General features: G+C 43.1%; 1 protein-coding gene across 1 annotated transcript in view; it reads right to left on the bottom strand.

Moving 5' to 3' along the window:
• The window catches only part of LOC139752248 (uncharacterized), a 113,431-nt gene that overhangs the window by 26,518 nt on the left and 68,428 nt on the right, over nt 1-18,485 (bottom strand). The window lies entirely within an intron of this gene.

Below are 18,485 nucleotides of genomic sequence, written 5' to 3'. Positions count from 1 at the left end.
AATAAAAAGATGTTCTGGAAGGAGGTAAATAAAGTGCGTAAGACAAGGGAGCAAATGGGAACTTCAGTGAAGGGCGCAAATGGGGAGGTGATAACAAGTAGTGGCGATGTGAGAAGGAGATGGAGTGAGTATTTTGAAGGTTTGTTGAATGTGTTTGATGATAGAGTGGCAGATATAGGGTGTTTTGGTCGAGGTGGTGTGCAAAGTGAGAGGGTTAGGGAAAATGATTTGGTAAACAGAGAAGAGGTAGTAAAAGCTTTGCGGATGATGAAAGCCGGCAAGGCAGCAGGTTTGGATGGTATTGCAGTGGAATTTATTAAAAAAGGGGGTGACTGTATTATTGACTGGTTGGTAAGGTTATTTAATGTATGTATGACTCATGGTGAGGTGCCTGAGGATTGGCGGAATGCGTGCATAGTGCCATTGTACAAAGGCAAAGGGGATAAGAGTGAGTGCTCAAATTACAGAGGTATAAGTTTGTTGAGTATTCCTGGTAAATTATATAGGAGGGTATTGATTGAGAGGGTGAAGTCATGTACAGAGCATCAGATTGGGGAAGAGTAGTGTGGTTTCAGAAGTGGTAGAGGATGTGTGGATCAGGTGTTTGCTTTGAAGAATGTATGTGAGAAATACTTAGAAAAGGAAATGGATTTGTATGTAGCATTTATGGATCTGGAGAAGGCATATGCTAGTGTTGATAGAGACGCTCTGTGGAAGGTTTTAAGAATATACGGTGTGGGAGGCAAGTTGTTAGAAGCAGTGAAAAGTTTTTATCGAGGATGTAAGGCATGTGTACGTGTAAGAAGAGAGGAAAGTGATTGGTTCTCAGTGAATGTAGGTTTGAGGCAGGGGTGTGTGATGTCTCCATGGTTGTTTAATTTGTTTATGGATGGGGTTGTTAGGGAGGTGAATGCAAGAGTTTTGGAAAGAGGGGCAAGTATGAAGTCTGTTGGGGATGAGAGAGCTTGGGAAGTGAGTCAGTTGTTGTTCGCTGATGATACAGCGCTGGTAGCTGATTCATGTGAGAAACTGCAGAAGCTGGTGACTGAGTTTGGTAAAGTGTGTGAAAGAAGAAAGTTAAGAGTAAATGTGAATAAGAGCAAGGTTATTAGGTACAGTAGGGTTGAGGGTCAAGTCAATTGGGAGGTAAGTTTGAAGGGAGAAAAACTGGAGGAAGTAAAGTGTTTTAGATATCTGGGAGTGGATCTGGCAGCTGATGGAACCATGGAAGCGGAAGTGGATCATAGGGTGGGGGAGGGGGCGAAAATTCTGGGAGTCTTGAAGAATGTCTGGAAGTCGAGAACATTATCTCGGAAAGCAAAAATGGGTATGTTTGAAGGAATAGTGGTTCCAACAATGTTTTATGGTTGCGAGGCGTGGGCTATGGATAGAGTTGTGCGCAGGAGGATGGATGTGCTGGAAATGAGATGTTTAAGGACAATGTGTGGTGTGAGGTGGTTTGATCGAGTAAGTAACGTAAGGGTAAGAGAGATATGTGGAAATAAAAAGAGTGTGGTTGAGAGAACAGAAGAGGGTGTTTTGAAATGGTTTGGGCACATGGAGAGAATGAGTAAGGAAAGATTGACCAAGAGGATATATGTGTCGGAGGTGGAGGGAACGAGGAGAAGTGGGAGACCAAATTGGAGGTGGAAAGATGGAGTGAAAAAGATTTTGTGTGATCGGGGCCTGAACATGCAGGAGGGTGAAAGGCGTGGAGGGAATAGAGTGAATTGGAATGATGTGGTATACTGGGGTCGATGTGCTGTCAATGGATTGAACCAGGGCATGTGAAGCGTCTCGGGTAAACCATGGAAAGTTGAGTCTGAGCCTTCGAGGAGGATGAGCACTCCCCGCATGACTCCTTCTTCTGTTTCCCCATTTAGAAAGTTAGAATACAAGGAGGGGAGGGTTTCTGGCTCCCCGCTCCCGTCCCCTTTAGTCGCCTTCTATGACACGTGAGGAATGCGTGGGAAGTATTCTTTCTCCCCTATCCCCAGGGATATATATATATATATATATATATATATATATATATATATATATTATTTTTTTCTTATTATACTTTGTCGCTGTCTCCCGCATTTGCGAGGTAGCGCAAGGAAACAGACGAAAGAAATGGCCCAACCCCCCCCATACACATGCATATACATACGTCCACACACGCAAATATACAAACCTACACAGCTTTCCATGGTTTACCCCAGACGCTTCACATGCCTTGATTCAATCCACTGACAGCACGTCAACCCCGGTATACCACATCGCTCCAATTCACTCTATTCCTTACCCTCCTTTCACCCTCCTGCATGTTCAGGCCCCGATCACACAAAATCTTTTACACTCCATCTTTCCACCTCCAATTTGGTCTCCCTCTTCTCCTCGTTCCCTCCACCTCCGACACATATATCCTCTTGGTCAATCTTTCCTCACTCATTCTCTCCATGTGCCCAAACCACTTCAAAACACCCTCTTCTGCTCTCTCAACCACGCTCTTTTTATTTCCACACATCTCTCTCACCCTTACGTTACTCACTCGATCAAACCACCTCACACCACACATTGTCCTGAAACATCTCATTTCCAGCACATCCATCCTCCTGCGCACAACTCTATCCATAGCCCACGCCTCGCAACCATACAACATTGTTGGAACCACTATTCCTTCAAACATACCCATTTTTGCTTTCCGAGATAATGTTCTCGACTTCCACACATTCTTCAAGGCTCCCAGAATTTTCGCCCCCTCCCCCACCCTATGATCCACTTCCGCTTCCATGGTTCCATCCGCTGCCAGATCCACTCCCAGATATCTAAAACACTTCACTTCCTCCAGTTTTTCTCCATTCAAACTCACCTCCCAATTGACTTGACCCTCAACCCTACTGTACCTAATAACCTTGCTCTTATTCACATTTACTCTTAACTTTCTTCTTCCACACACTTTACCAAACTCAGTCACCAGCTTCTGCAGTTTCTCACATGAATCAGCCACCAGCGCTGTATCATCAGCGAACAACAACTGACTCACTTCCCAAGCTCTTCATCCCCAACAGACTTCATACTTGCCCCTCTTTCCAAAACTCTTGCATTTACCTCCCTAACAACCCCATCCATAAACAAATTAAACAACCATGGAGACATCACACACCCCTGCCGCAAACCTACATTCACTGAGAACCAATCACTTTCCTCTCTTCCTACACGTACACATGCCTTACATCCTCGATAAAAACTTTTCACTGCTTCTAACAACTTTCCTCCCACACCATATATTCTTAATACCTTCCACAGAGGTATATATATATATATATATATATATATATATATATATATATATATATATATATATATATATATATACGCAAATATACATACCTACACAGCTTTCCATGGTTTACCCCAGACGCTTCACATGCCCTGAATCAATCCACTGACAGCACGTCAACCCCGGTATACCACATCGATCCAATTCACTCTATTCCTTGCCCTCCTTTCACCCTCCTGCATGTTCAGGCCCCGATCACACAAAATCTTTTTCACTCCATCTTTCCACCTCCAATTTGGTCTCCCACTTCTCGTTCCCTCCACCTCCGACACATATATCCTCTTGGTCAATCTTTCCTTACTCATTCTCTCCATGTGCCCAAACCATTTCAAAACACCCTCTTCTGCTCTCTCAACCACGCTCTTTTTATTTCCACACATCTCTCTTACCCTTACGTTACTTACTCGATCAAACCACCTCACACCACACATTGTCCTCAAACATCTCATTTCCAGCACATCCATCCTCCTGCGCACAACTCTATCCATAGCCCACGCCTCGCAACCATACAACATTGTTGGAACCACTATTCCTTCAAACATACCCATTTTTGCTTTCCGAGATAATGTTCTCGACTTCCACACATTCTTCAAGGCTCCCAGGATTTTCGCCCCCTCCCCCACCCTATGTTCCACTTTCGCTTCCATGGTTCCATCGGCTGCCAGATCCACTCCCAGATATCTAAAACACTTTACTTCCTCCAGTTTTTCTCCATTCAAACTTACCTCCCAATTGACTTGACCCTCAACCCTACTGTACCTAATTACCTTGCTCTTATTCACATTTAATCTTAACTTTCTTCTTTCACACACTTTACCAAACTCAGTCACCAGCTTCTGCAGTTTCTCACATGAATCAGCCACCAGCGCTGTATCATCAGCGAACAACAACTGACTCACTTCCCAAGCTCTCTCATCCCCAACAGACTTCATACTTGCCCCTCTTTCCAAAACTCTTGCATTCACCTCCCTAACAACCCCATCCATAAACAAATTAAACAACCATGGAGACATCACTCACCCCTGCCGCAAACCTACATTCACTGAAAACCAATGACTTTCCTCACTTCCTATACGTACACATGCCTTACATCCTCGATAAAAACTTTTCACTGCTTCTAACAACTTGCCTCCCACACCATATATTCTTAATACCTTCCACAGAGCATATATATATGTATATATATATATATATATATATATATATATACATATTTTTATTCTATTTTGCTTTGTCGCTGTCTCCTGCGTTTGCGAGGTAGCGCAAGGAAACAGACGAAAGAAATGGCCCAACGCACCCCAATACACATGTATATACATACACATTGACACACGCAAATATACAAACCTATACATCTCAATGTACACATATATATACACACACAGACATATACATATATACACATGTAAATAATTCATACTGTCTGCCTTTATTTATTCCCATCGCCACCAGGCCACACATGGAATAACATCCCCCTCCCCCCTCATGTGTGTGAGGTAGCGCTAGGAAAAGAAAATAAAGGCCCCATTCGTTCACACTCAGTCTCTAGCTGTCATGGGATAATGCCCAAAACCACAGCTCCCTTTCCACATCCAGGCACCACACATCTTATTTCCATACATCTCTCTTACCCTTACATTACTTACTCGAGCAAACCACCTCACACCACATATTGTCCTCAAACATCTCATTTCCAGCACATCCACCCTCCGGCGCACAACTCTATCCATAGCCCACGCCTCGCAACCATATAACATTTTTGGAACCACTATTCCTTGAAACATACCCATTTTTGCTTTCCAAGATAATGTTCTCGACTTCCAAACATACATATATGTTTTTTTTTTCCCCAAAAGAAGGAACAGAGAAGGGGGCCAGGTTAGGATATTCCCTCAAAGGCCCAGTCCTCTGTTCTTAACGCTACCTCGCTAATGTGGGAAATGGCGAATAGTATGAAAGAAAGAAATATATATATATTAGAGAAGAGGTATTAAAAGCTTTACGGAAGATGAAAGCCGGCAAAGCAGCGGGTTTGGATGGCATTGCAGTGGAATTTATTAAAAAAGGGGGTGACTGTATTGTTGACTGGTTGGTAAGGTTATTTAATGTATGTATGATTCATGGTGAGGTGCCTGAGGATTGGCGGAATGCTTGCATAGTGCCATTGAACAAAGACAAAGGGGATAAGAGTGAGTGCTCAAATTACAGAGGTATAAGTTTGTTGAGTATTCCTGGTAAATTATATGGGAGGGTATTGATTGAAAGGGTGAAGGCATGTACAGAGCATCAGATTGGGGAAGAGCAGTGTGGTTTCAGAAGTGGTAGAGGGTGTGTGGATCAGGTGTTTGCTTTGAAGAATGTATGCGAGAAATACTTAGAAAAACAAATAGATTTGTATGTAGCATTTACCGATCTGGAGAAGGCATATGATAGAGTTGATAGAGATGCTCTGTGGAAGGTATTAAGAATATATGGTGTGGGAGGCAAGTTGTTAGAAAAAGTAAAAAGTTTTTATCGAGGATGTAAGGCATGTGTACGTGTTGGAAGAGAGGAAAGTGATTGGTTCTCAGTGAATGTAGGTTTGCGGCAGGGGTGTGTGATGTCTCCATGGTTTTTTAATTTGTTTATGGAAGGGGTTGTTAGGGAGGTGAATGCAAGAGTTTTGGAAAGAGGGGCAAGTATGCAGTCTGTTGTGGATGAGAGGGCTTGGGAAGTGAGTCAGTTGTTGTTCGCCGATGATACAGCGCTGGTGGCTGATTCATGTAAGAAACTGCAGAAGCTGGTGACTGAGTTTGGTAAAGTGTGTGGAAGAAGAAAGTTAAGAGTTAATGTGAATAAGAGCAAGGTTATTAGGTACAGTAGGGTTAAGGGTCAAGTCAATTGGGAGGTAAGTTTGAATGGAGAAAAACTGGAGGAAGTGAAGTGTTTTAGATATCTGGGAGTGGATCTGGCAGCGGATGGAACCATGGAAGCGGAAGTGAATCATAGGTTGGGGGAGGGGGCGAAAATTCTAGGAGCCTTGAAGAATGTTTGGAAGTCGAGAACATTATCTCGGAAAGCAAAAATGGGTATGTTTGAAGGAATAGTGGTTCCAACAATGTTGTATGGTTGCGAGGCGTGGGCTATGGATAGAGTTGTGCACAGGAGGGTGGATGTGCTGGAAATGAGATGTTTGAGGACAATATGTGGTGTGAGGTGGTTTGATCGAGTAAGTAATGTAAGGGTGAGAGAGATGTGTGGTAATAAAAAGAGTGTGGTTGAGAGAGCAGAAGAAGGTGTTTTGAAATGGTTTGATCAAATGGAGAGAATGAGTGAGGAAAGATTGACCAAGAGGATATAATATGTCAGAGGTGGAGGGAACGAGGAGAAGTGGGAGACCAAATTGGAGGTGGAAAGATGGAGTGAAAAAGATTTTGTGTGATCGGGGCCTGAACATGCAGGAGGGTGAAAGGCGTGCAAGGAATAGAGTGAATTGGAACGATGTGGTATACCGGGGTTGATGTGCTGTCAATGGATTGAACCAGGGCATGTGAAGCGTCTGGGGTAAACCATGCAAAGTGTATGGGGCCTGGATGTGCAAAGGGAGCTGTGGTTTCGGTGCATTATTACATGACAGCTAGAGACTGAGTGTGAACGAATGGGGCCATTGGTGTTTTTCCTAGCGCTACCTCGCACACATGAGGGGGGGGGGGGTTGTTATTCCATGTGTGGCGAGGTGGCGATGGGAACAACTAAAGGCAGACAGTATGAATTATGTACATGTGTATATATGTATATGTTTGTGTGTGTATATATATGTGTACATTGAGATGTATAGGTATGTATATTGTGCGTGTGTGGACATGTATGTATATACATGTGTATGTGGGCGGGTTGGGCCATTCTTTCGTCTGTTTACTTGCGCTACCTCGCTAACGCGGTAGACAGCGACAAAGCAAATAAAATAAAATAAAATATATTATTTTTCATTTTGCTTTGTCGCTGTCTCCTGCGATTGCGAGGTAGCGAAAGGAAACAGACGAAAGAAATGGCCAAACCCACCCCTATACACATGTATATACATACATGTCCACACATGCAAATATACATACCTATACATCTCAATGTACACATATATATACACACACAGACACATACATATATACCCATGCACACAATTCACATTGTCTGCCTTTATTCATTCCCATCGCCACCTCGCCACACATGGAATACCATCCCCCTACCTCCTCATGTGTGCGAGGTAGCGCTAGGAAAAGACAACAAAGGCCTCATTCATTCACACTCAGTCTCTAGCTGTCATGCAATAATGCCCGAAACCACAGCTCCCTTTCCACATCCAGGCCCCACACAACTTTCCATGGTTTACCCCAGACGCTTCACATGCCCTGATTCAATCCACTGACAGCACATCAACCCCGGTATACCACATCGATCCACTTCACTCTATTCCTTGCCCGCCTTTCACCCTCCTGCATGTTCAGGCCCCGATCACTCAAAATCTTTTTCACTCCATCTTTCCACCTCCAATTTGGTCTCCCACTTCTCCTCGTTCCCTCCACCTCCGACACATATATCCTCTTGGTCAATCTTTCCTCACTCATTCTCTCCATGTGCCCAAACCATTTCAAAACACTCTCTTCTGCTCTCTCAACCACACTCTTTTTATTTCCACACATCTCTCTCACCCTTACATTACTTACTCGATCAAACCACCTCACACCACATCTTGTCCTCAAACATCTCATTTCCAGCACATCCACCTCCTGCGCACAACTCTATCCATAGCCCACGCCTCGCAACCATACAACATTGTTGGAACCACTATTCCTTCAAACATACCCATTTTTGCTTTCTGAGATAATGTTCTCGACTTCCACACATTCTTCAAGGCTCCCAGGATTTTCGCCCCCTCCCCAACCTATGATTCACTTCGGCTTCCATGGTTCCATCCGCTGCCAGATCCACTCCCAGATATCTAAAACACTTTACTTCCTCCAGTTTTTCTCCATTGAAACTTACCTCCCAATTGACTTGACCCTCAACCCTACTATACCTAATAACCTTGCTCTTATTCACATTTACTCTTAACTTTCGTCTTTCTCACACTTTACCAAACTCAGTCACCAGCTTCTGCAGTTTCTCACATGAATCAGCCACCAGCGCTGTATCATCAGCAAACAACAACTGACTCACTTCCCAAGCTCTCTCATCCACAAGACTTCATACTTGCCCCTCTTTCCATAACTCTTGCATTCAACTCCCTAACAACCCCATCCATAAACATATTAAATAACCATGGAGACATCACACAACCCTGCCGCAAACCTACATTCACTGAGAACCAATCACTTTCACCATGGGGATAGGGGTGAAAGAATACTTCCCACGCATTCGTCACGTGTCGTAGAAGGCGACTAGAGGGGTCAAGAGCGGGGGGCCAGAAATACTCCCCTCCTTGTATTTCAACTTTCTAAAAATGGGAAACAGAAGGAGTCACGCGGGGAGTGCTCATCCTCCTCGTAAACTCAGATTGGGGTGTCTAAATGTGTGTGGATGTAACCAAGATGTGAAAAAAGGAGAGATAGGTAGTATGTTTCAGGAAAGGAACCTGGATGTTTTGGCTCTGAGTGAAACGAAGCTCAAGGGTAAAGGGGAATAGTGGTTTGGGAATGTCTTGGGAGTAAAGTCAGGGGTTAGTGAGAGGACAAGAGCAAGGGAAGGAGTAGCAGTACTCCTGAAACAGGAGTTGTGGGAGTATGTGATAGAATGTAAGAAAGTAAATTCTAGATTGAGATGGGTAAAACTGAAAGTTGATGGAGAGAGATGGGTGATTATTGGTGCATATGCACCTGGGCATGAGAAGAAAGATCATGAGAGGCAAGTGTTTTGGGAGCAGCTGAATGAGTGTGTTAGTGGTTTTGATGCACAAGACCGAGTTATAGTGATGGGTGATTTGAATGCAAAGGTGAGTAATGTGGCAGTTGAGGGAATAATTGGTATACATGGGGTGTTCAGTGGTAATGGTGAAGAGCTTGTAGATTTATGTGCTGAAAAAGGACTGGTGATTGGGAATACCTGGTTTATAAAGCGAGACGTACATAAGTATATGTATGTAAGTAGGAGAGATGACCAGAGAGCGTTATTGGATTACGTGTTAATTGACAGGTGCGCGGAAGAGAGACTTTTGGATGTTAATGTGCTGAGAGGTGCAACTGGAGGGATGTCTGATCATTATCTTGTGGTGGCTAAGGTGAAGATTTGTATGGGTTTTCAGAAAAGAAGAGTGAATGTTGGGGTGAAGAGGGTGGTGAGAGTAAGTGAGCTTGGGAAGGAGACTTATGTGAGGAAGTACCAGGAGAGACTGAGTACAGAATGGAAAAAGGTGAGAACAAAGGAAGTAATGGGAATGGGGGAGGAATGGGATGTATTTAGGGAATCAGTGATGGAGTGCGCATAAGATGCTTGTGGCATGAGAAGCGTGGGAGGTGGGGTGATTAGAAAGGGTAGTGAGTGGTGGGATGAAGAAGTAAGATTATTAGTGAAAGAGAAGAGAAAGGCATTTGGACGATTTTTGCAGGGAAAAAATGCAATTGAGTGGAAGATGTATAAAAGAAAGAGATAGCAGGTCAAGAGAAAGGTGCAAGAGGTGAAAAAGAGGGCAAATGAGAGTTGGGGTGAGAGAGTATCATTAAATTTTGGGGAGAATAAAAAGATGTTCTGGAAGGAGGTAAATAAAGTGCGTAAGACAAGGGAGCAAATGGGAACTTCAGTGAAGGGCACTAATGGGGAGGTGATAACAAGTAGTGGTGATGTGAGAAGGAGATGGAGTGAGTATTTTGAAGGTTTGAATGTGTTTGATGATAGAGTGGCAGATATAGGGTGTTTTGGTCGAGGTGGTGTGCAAAGGGAGAGAGTTAGGGAAAATGATTTGGTAAACAGAGAAGAGGTAGTAAAAGCTTTGCGGAAGATGAAAGCCGGCAGGGCAGCAGGTTTGGATGGTATTGCAGTGGAATCTATTAAAAAAGAGGGTGACTGTATTGTTGACTGGTTTGTGAGGTTATCTAATGTATGTATGACTCATGGTGAGGTGCCTGGGGATTGGCGGAATGCGTGCATAGTGCCATTGTACAAAGGCAAAGGGGATAAGAGTGAGTGCTCAAATTACAGAGGTATAAGTTTGTTGAGTATTCCAGGTAAATTATATCGGAGCGTATTGACTGAGAGGGTGAAGGCATGTACAGAGCTTCAGATAGGGGAAGAGCAGTGTAGTTTCAGAAGTGGTAGAGGATGTGTGGATCAGGTGTTTGCTTTGAGGAATGTATGTAAAAAAAATGATTTGGTAAACAGAGAAGAGGTAGTAAAAGCTTTGCGAAAGATGAAAGCCGGCAAGGCAGCAGGTTTGGATGGTATTGCAGTGGAATTTATAAAAACAGGGGGTGACTGTATTGTTGACTAGTTGGTAAGTTTATTTAATGTATGTATGATTCATGGTGAGGTGCCTGAGGATTGGCGGAATGCTTGCATTGTGCCATTGTACAAAGGCAAAGGGGATAAGAGTGAGTGCTCAAAGTACAGAGGTATAAGTTTATAAGCATTCCTGGTAAATTACATGGGAGGGTATTGATTGAGAGGGTGAAAGCATGTATAGAGCATCAGATTTGGGAAGAGCAGTGTGGTTTCAGAAGTGGTAGAGGATGTGTGGATCAGGTGTTTGCTTTGAAGAATGTATGTGAGAAATACTTAGAAAAGCAAATAGATTTGTATGTAGCATTTACCGATCTGGAGAAGGCATATGATAGAGTTGATAGAGATGCTCTGTGGAAGGTATTAAGAATATTTGGTGTGGGAGGAAAGTTGTTAGAAGCAGTGAAAAGTTTTTATCGAGGATGTAAGGCATGTGTACGTGTAGGAAGAGAGGAAAGTGATTGGTTCTCAGTGAAAGTAGGTTTGCGGCAGGGGTGTGTGATGTCTCCATGGTTGTTTAATTTGTTTATGGATGGGGTTGTTAGGGAGGTGAATGCAAGAGTTTTGGAAAGAGGGGCAAGTATGCAGTCTGTTGAGGATGAGACAGTGGGAAGTGAGTCAGTTGCTGTTCGCTGATGATACAGCGCTGGTGGCTGATTCATGTCAGAAACTGCAGAAGCTGGTGACTGAGTTTGGTAAAGTGTGTGAAAGAAGAAAGTTAAGAGTAAATGTGGATAAGAGCAAGGTTATTAGGTACAGTAGGGTTGAGGGTCAAGTCAATTGGGAGGTAAGTTTGAATGGAGAAAAACTGGAGGAAGTAAAGTGTTTTAGATATCTGGGAGTGGATCTGCCAGCGGATGGAGCCATGGAAGTGGAAGTGAATCATAGGGTGGGGGAGGCGGCAAAAATTCTGCAAGCCTCGAAGAATGTTTGTAAGTCGAGAACATTATCTCAGAAAGGAAAAATGGGTATGTATGAAGGAATAGTGGTTCCAACAATGTTGTATGTTTGCGAGGCGTGGGCTATGGATAGAGTTGTGCGCAGGAGGGTGGATGTGCTGGAAATGAGATGTTTGAGGACAATATGTGGTGTGAGGTGGTTTGATTGAGTAAGTAATGTAAGGGTAAGAGAGATGTGTGGAAATAAAAAGAGTGTGGTTGAGAGAGCAGAAGAGGGTGTTTTGAAATGGTTTGGTCGCATGGAGAGAATGAGTGAGGAAAGATTGACCAAGAGGATATATGTGTCAGAGGTGGAGGGAACGAGAAGTGGGAGACCAAATTGGAGGTGGAAAGATGGAGTGAAAAAGATTTTGAGTGATCAGGGCCTGAACATGCAGGAGGGTGAAAGGTGTGCAAGTAATAGAGTGAATTGGAACAATGTGGTATACTGGGGTTGACATGCTGTCAATAGATTGAAGCAGGGCATGTGAAGCGTGTAGGGTAAACCATGCAAAGTTGTGTGGGGCCTGGATGTGGAAAGGGAGCTGTGGTTTCGGTGCATTATTACATGACAGTTAGAGACTGAGTGTGAACGAATGGGGCCTTTGCTGTCTTTTCCTAGCGCTACCTCGCACACTTGAGAGGGGAGGGGGTTGTTATTTCACGTGTGGCGGGGTGGAGATGGTAATAAATAAAGGCAGACAGTATGAATTCTGTACATGTGTATATATGTATATGTCTGTGTGTGTATATATATGTGTACGTTGAGATGTATAGGTATGTATATTTGCATGTGTGGACATGTATGTATATACATGTGTATGTGGGTGGGTTGGGCCATTCTTTCGTCAGTTTCCTTGTGCTACCTCGCTAATGCGGGAGACAGCGACAAAGCAAAATAAATAAAAATATATATATATAATATTTATTATACTTTGTTAATGTTTCTCACGTTAGTGAGGTAGCACAAGGAAATAGACGAAAGAATGGCCCAATCCACCCACATACACATGTATATACATACACATCCACACACTCACATATACATACCTATACATTTCAGCGTATATATATATATCATACACACACACAAACATATACAATGTTATAGCAGAGGAATTTATTAAAAAAGAGGGCAACTGTATTGTTGACTGGTTGGTAAGTTTATTTAATGTATGTATGACTCATGGTGAGGTGCCCGAGGACTGGCGGAATGCTTGCATAGTGCCACTGTACAGAGGCATATGATAGAGTTGATAGAGATGGTCTGTGGAAGGTATCAAAAATATATGGTGTGGGAAAGTTGTTAGAAGCAGTGAAAAGTTTTTATCGAGGATGTAAGGCATGTGTATGTGTAGGAAAAGAGGAGAGTGATTGGTTTTCAGTGAATGTAGGTTTGCAGCAGGGGTGTGTGATGTCTCCATGGTTGTTTAATTGGTTTATGGATGGGGTTGGTAGGGAGGTGAATGAAAGAGATTTGGAAAGAGGGGCAAGTATGCAGTCTGTTGTGGATGATAGAGCTTGGGAAGTGAGTCAGTTGTTGTTCGCTGATGATATAGTGCTGGTGGCTGATTCGTGTGAGAAACTGCAGAAGCTGGTGACTGAGTTAGGTAAAGTGTGTGAAAGAAGAAAGCTGAGAGTAAATGTGAATAAGAGCAAGGTACAGTAGGATTGAGCGACAAGTAAATTGGGAGGTAGGTTTGAATGGAGAAAAACTGGAGAAAGGAAAGTGATTTAGATATCTGGGAGTGGATTTGGCAGCGGATGGAACCATGGAAGCGGAAGTGAATCATAGGGTGGGGGAGGGGGTGAAAGTTCTGGGAGCATTGAAGAATGTGTGGAAGTCGAGAACATTATCTCTGAAAGCAAAAATGGGTATGTTTGAAGGAATAGCGGTTCCAACAATGTTATATGGTTGCGAGGCATGGGCTTTGGATAGAGTTGTGCAGAGTTGACGTGTGAGGTGGTTTGATCGGGTAAGTAATAACAGGATAAGAGAGATGTGTGGTAATAAAAAGAGTGTGGTTGAGAGAGCAGAAGAGGGTGTTTTGAAATGGTTTGGTCACATGGAGAGAATGAGTGAGGAAAGATTGACCAAGAGGATATATGTGTCAGAGGTGGAGGGAGCGAGAAGTGGGAGACCAAATTGGAGGTGGAAAGATGGAGTGAAAAAGATTTTGAGTGATTGGGGCCTGAACATGCAGGAGGGTGAAAGGCATGCAAGGAATAGAGTGAATTGGAACGATGTGGTATACCGGGGCTGATGTGCTGTCAATGGATTGAACCAGGGCATGTGAAGCGTCTGGGGTAAACCATGGAAAGCTCTGTGGGGCCTGGATGTGGAGAGGGAGCTGTGGTTTCAGTGCATTATTACCTGACAGCTAGAGACTGAGTGTGAACGAATGGGGCCTTTGTTGTCTTTTCCTAGCACTACCTCGCACACATGAGGGGGGAGGAGGTTGTTATTACATGTGTGGTGAGGTGGCGATGGGAATGAATAAAGGCAGACAGTATGAATCATGTACATGTGTATATATGTATATGTCTGTGTGTGTATATACATGTATATATTGAGATGTTTAGGTATGTATATTTGCGTGTGTGGACGTGTATGTATATACATGTGTATGTGGGTGGGTTGGGCCATTCTTTCGTCTGTTTCCTTGTGCTACCTCGCTAACGCAGGAGACAGCGACAAAGCAAAATAAATAATAAATAATTATACTTTGTCACTGTCTCCCGCGTTAGCTAGGTAGCACGAGGAAACTGACGAAAGAATGGCCCAAGCCACCCACATACACATGTATATTCATACAAATCCACAGACGCACATATACATACGTATACATTCAACATATACATATATATACATACACAGACACATACATATATACACATTTACATAATTAATACTTGCTGCCTTTATTCATCCCCGTCGCCACCCCTCCACACATGAAATGACAACCCCCTTCCCCCACATATGCACAAGGTAGTGCTTGGAAAAGACAACGAAGGCCACATTCGTTCACACTCACCCTCTAGCTGTCATGTATAATGCACTGAAACCACAGCTACCTTTCCACATCCAGGCCCCACAAAACTTTCCATGGTTTCCCCTAGACACTTCACATGCCCTGTTTCAATCCATTGACATCATGTCGACCCCGGTATACCACATCGTTCCACTTCACTCCATCCCTTGAATGCCTTTCAACCTCCTGTATGTTCAGGCCCCAATCGCTCAAAATCTTTTTCACTCCATCTTTCCTCCTCCAATTTGGTCTCCCACTTCTTGTTCTGACACATATATCCTTGCTCTGACACATATATCCTCTTGGTCAATCTTTCCTCACTCATTCTCTCCATGTGACCAAACAATTTCAAAACACCCTCTTCTGCTCTCTCAATCACACTCTTTTTATTACCACACTTCTCTCTTACCTTTTCATTACTTACTCTATCAAACTACCTCACACCACATGTCCTCAAACATTTCATTTCAAATACATCCACCCTCCTCCATACAACCCCATCTACAGCCAATGCCTTGCAACCATATAACATTGTTGGAACCACTATTCCTTTAAACATACCCATTTTTGCTCTCCAAGATAACGTTCACTCCTTCCACATATTTTTCATCACTTCCAGAACCTTCGTCCCTTCCCCACCCTGTGACTCATTTCTGCTTCCATCCACTTCTAAATCCACTCCTAGATACCTACAACACTTCACTTCCTCCAGTTTTTCTCCATTCAAACTTACCTTATAATTAACTCGTCCCTGAAAGCTACTGAACCTAATAACCTTGCTCTTATTCACATTTACTCTCAAGTTTCTCCTTTCACACAAATTACCAAATTCAGTCACCAACCTCTTCAGTTTCTTAACTGAATCAGGCACCAGAGCTGTAACATCAATGAACAACAACTAACTCACTTCCCAGGCCCTCTCATCCAAAACACACTGCATACTTGCCCCTCTCCAAAACTCTTCCATTCACCTCCCTAACCACGCAATCCATAAACAAATTAAACTACCATGGGGACATCATGCCCCCTAATGAAAGCCAACATTCACTGAGAACCAATCACTCTCCTCTCTTCCTACTTGTACACATGCATTACATCCTTGGTAGAAACTTTTCACTACTTCAAGCAACTTACTTCCCACACTATATACTCTTAAAACCTTCTACAAAGCATCTCAATGAAACCTATCACATGCCTTCTCCAGATCCATAAATGCTACATACAAATCCATCTTTTTTTCTAAGTATTTCTCACACATCCTTGAAAGCACACACCTGATCCACATATCCTCTACCACTTCTGAAACCACAATGCTCTTCCCCAATCTGATGCACTGTTACATGCCTTTACCCTCTCAATTAATACCCTCCCATATAATTTCCCGGGAATATTAAACAAACTTATGCCTCTTTAATTTGAACACTCACCTTCATCCCCTTTGCCTTTCTAGAATGGCACTATGAAGTGCCAATCCTCAGGCACTTCACCATGATCCATATATACAGTGAATATTGCAATACCCTCCAAACCTGCCACCTTGCCAGCTTTCATCTTTTGCAAAGCTTTCACTACCTCTTCTCTGTTTACCAAACCATTCTCCCTGACCCCTCTGACTTCGGACACCACCCTGACCAAAACACCCTATATCTGCCACCCTATCATCAAACACATTCAACAAACCTTCAAAATACTCACTCAATCTCCTTCTCACTTCGTCACCACTTGTTATTACCTCCCTACTTGCCCCCTTCACCAATGTTCCCATTTGTTCTCTTGTCTTATGCACATTATTAACCCCCTTCCAAAACATCTTTTTATTATCTCTAAAACTTAATGATACTCTCTCTTTCCAACTCTCATTTGCCCTCTTCTTCACCTCTTGCACCTTTCTCTTGAGCTCCTGCCACTTTCTTTTATACATCTCCTAGTCATTTGCACTACACATATATATACTCATACTTGCTCACCATTGTCCATTCCAGGAGCCACCCCACCCCACACAAAATACCATTGCCACCCCCTACATCAATGAAGTAGTGCCAGGAAAGACAAAAAATTGCCAGATCTTTTCCCTGTCCTTTTCTAGCTGTCATGTGTAATGCACTGAAACTACATTTTCCATCTACATCCAAGCCCCACTTTCCATGGTTAACCCAGCACATTTCACATGCCCTGGTTCAGTCCATTGACAGCACGTTGACCCCAGTATATCACATCATTCCAATTCACTCTATTTCTTGCACATTTTCACCCTCCTGCATGCTCAAGCCCTAATTGCACTAAATCCTTTTCATTCCATCTCTCCACCTCTGCTCCTCTTTGTTCCCTCCACCTCTGACACATACATCTTCTTTGTCAACCTTTCCTCACTCATTCTCTCCATTTGTCTCAACCATTTCAACACATCCTCTTCTGCTCTCTCAACCACAGTCTCTCTACCCTTTTTATTACTTACTCGATCAAACCACATATTTTCATGAAACATTTAATTTCCAACACATCCACCCTCCTCCACACAACTCTGTCTATAAGCAAATGCTTCACAACCATATAATATTGTTGGAACTACGATTCCTTGAAACATACCCATTTTTGCTCTATGAGATAACACTCTTTTTCTAGACATTCTTAATTGCTCCCAAAACCTTCAACCCCTCCCCCACCCTATCACTCACCTCTGCTTCCATGATACCATTCGCTGCAAAGTCCACTCTCAAATATTGAAAACGCTTCACTTCCTCCAATTTTTCTCCACTCAAACTTACATCCCAAATTACTTGTTCCTCAACCCTGCTGAATATAATAACCTTGGTCTTATTCACATTTACACTCATCTTTCTCCTTTTACACACTTCAAAACTCAGTCACCAACCTCTGCAGTTTCTGAATCGAAGCAGCCACCAGTGCTGCAACACTGACAAATGAACATGGACTCACTTCCCCGGCCCTCTCATTCCCAACAGACTGCATACTCGGCCCTCTCTCCAAAACTCTTACATTTACTTCCTAAGTAAGATAATTAACTTACATCATAGTTAGACCTATTATTGATATAACATAAAACACTACACCTATCGTAAAGATCAAAGAGTTTACTGAAGATAATCATGATATCAAAACAATGATTCACTTACATTTTCATGCTTACAGTCTTACCCATAATACAGGTAAAAGTTTTCTGATGAGATAAAAAAGATTAATATTTTTTTTTATTATACTTTGTCGCTGTCTCCCGCGTTTGCGAGGTAGTGCAAGGAAACAGACAAAAGAAATGGCCCAACCCCCCCCCCATACACATGTATATACATACGTCCACACACGCAAATATACATACCTACACAGCTTTCCATGGTTTACCCCAGACGCTTAACATGCCTTGATTCAATCCACTGACAGCACGTCAACCCCAGTATACCACATCGCTCCAATTCACTCTATTCCTTGCCCTCCTTTCACCCTCCTGCATGTTCAGGCCCCGATCACACAAAATCTTTTTCACTCCATCTTTCCACCTCCAATTTGGTCTCCCTCTTCTCCTCGTTCCCTCCACCTCCGACACATATATCCTCTTGGTCAATCTTTCCTCACTCATTCTCTCCATGTGCCCAAACCACTTCAAAACACCCTCTTCTGCTCTCTCAACCACGCTCTTTTTATTTCCACACATCTCTCTTACCCTTACGTTACTCACTCGATCAAACCACCTCACACCACACATTGTCCTCA

This window comes from Panulirus ornatus, chromosome 12 (assembly GCF_036320965.1).
Source record: "Panulirus ornatus isolate Po-2019 chromosome 12, ASM3632096v1, whole genome shotgun sequence".
Lineage (NCBI taxonomy): Eukaryota > Metazoa > Arthropoda > Malacostraca > Decapoda > Palinuridae > Panulirus > Panulirus ornatus.
Note: the sequence above shows the minus strand (reverse complement) of the source record. Positions and strands in the feature narration are given on the sequence as shown.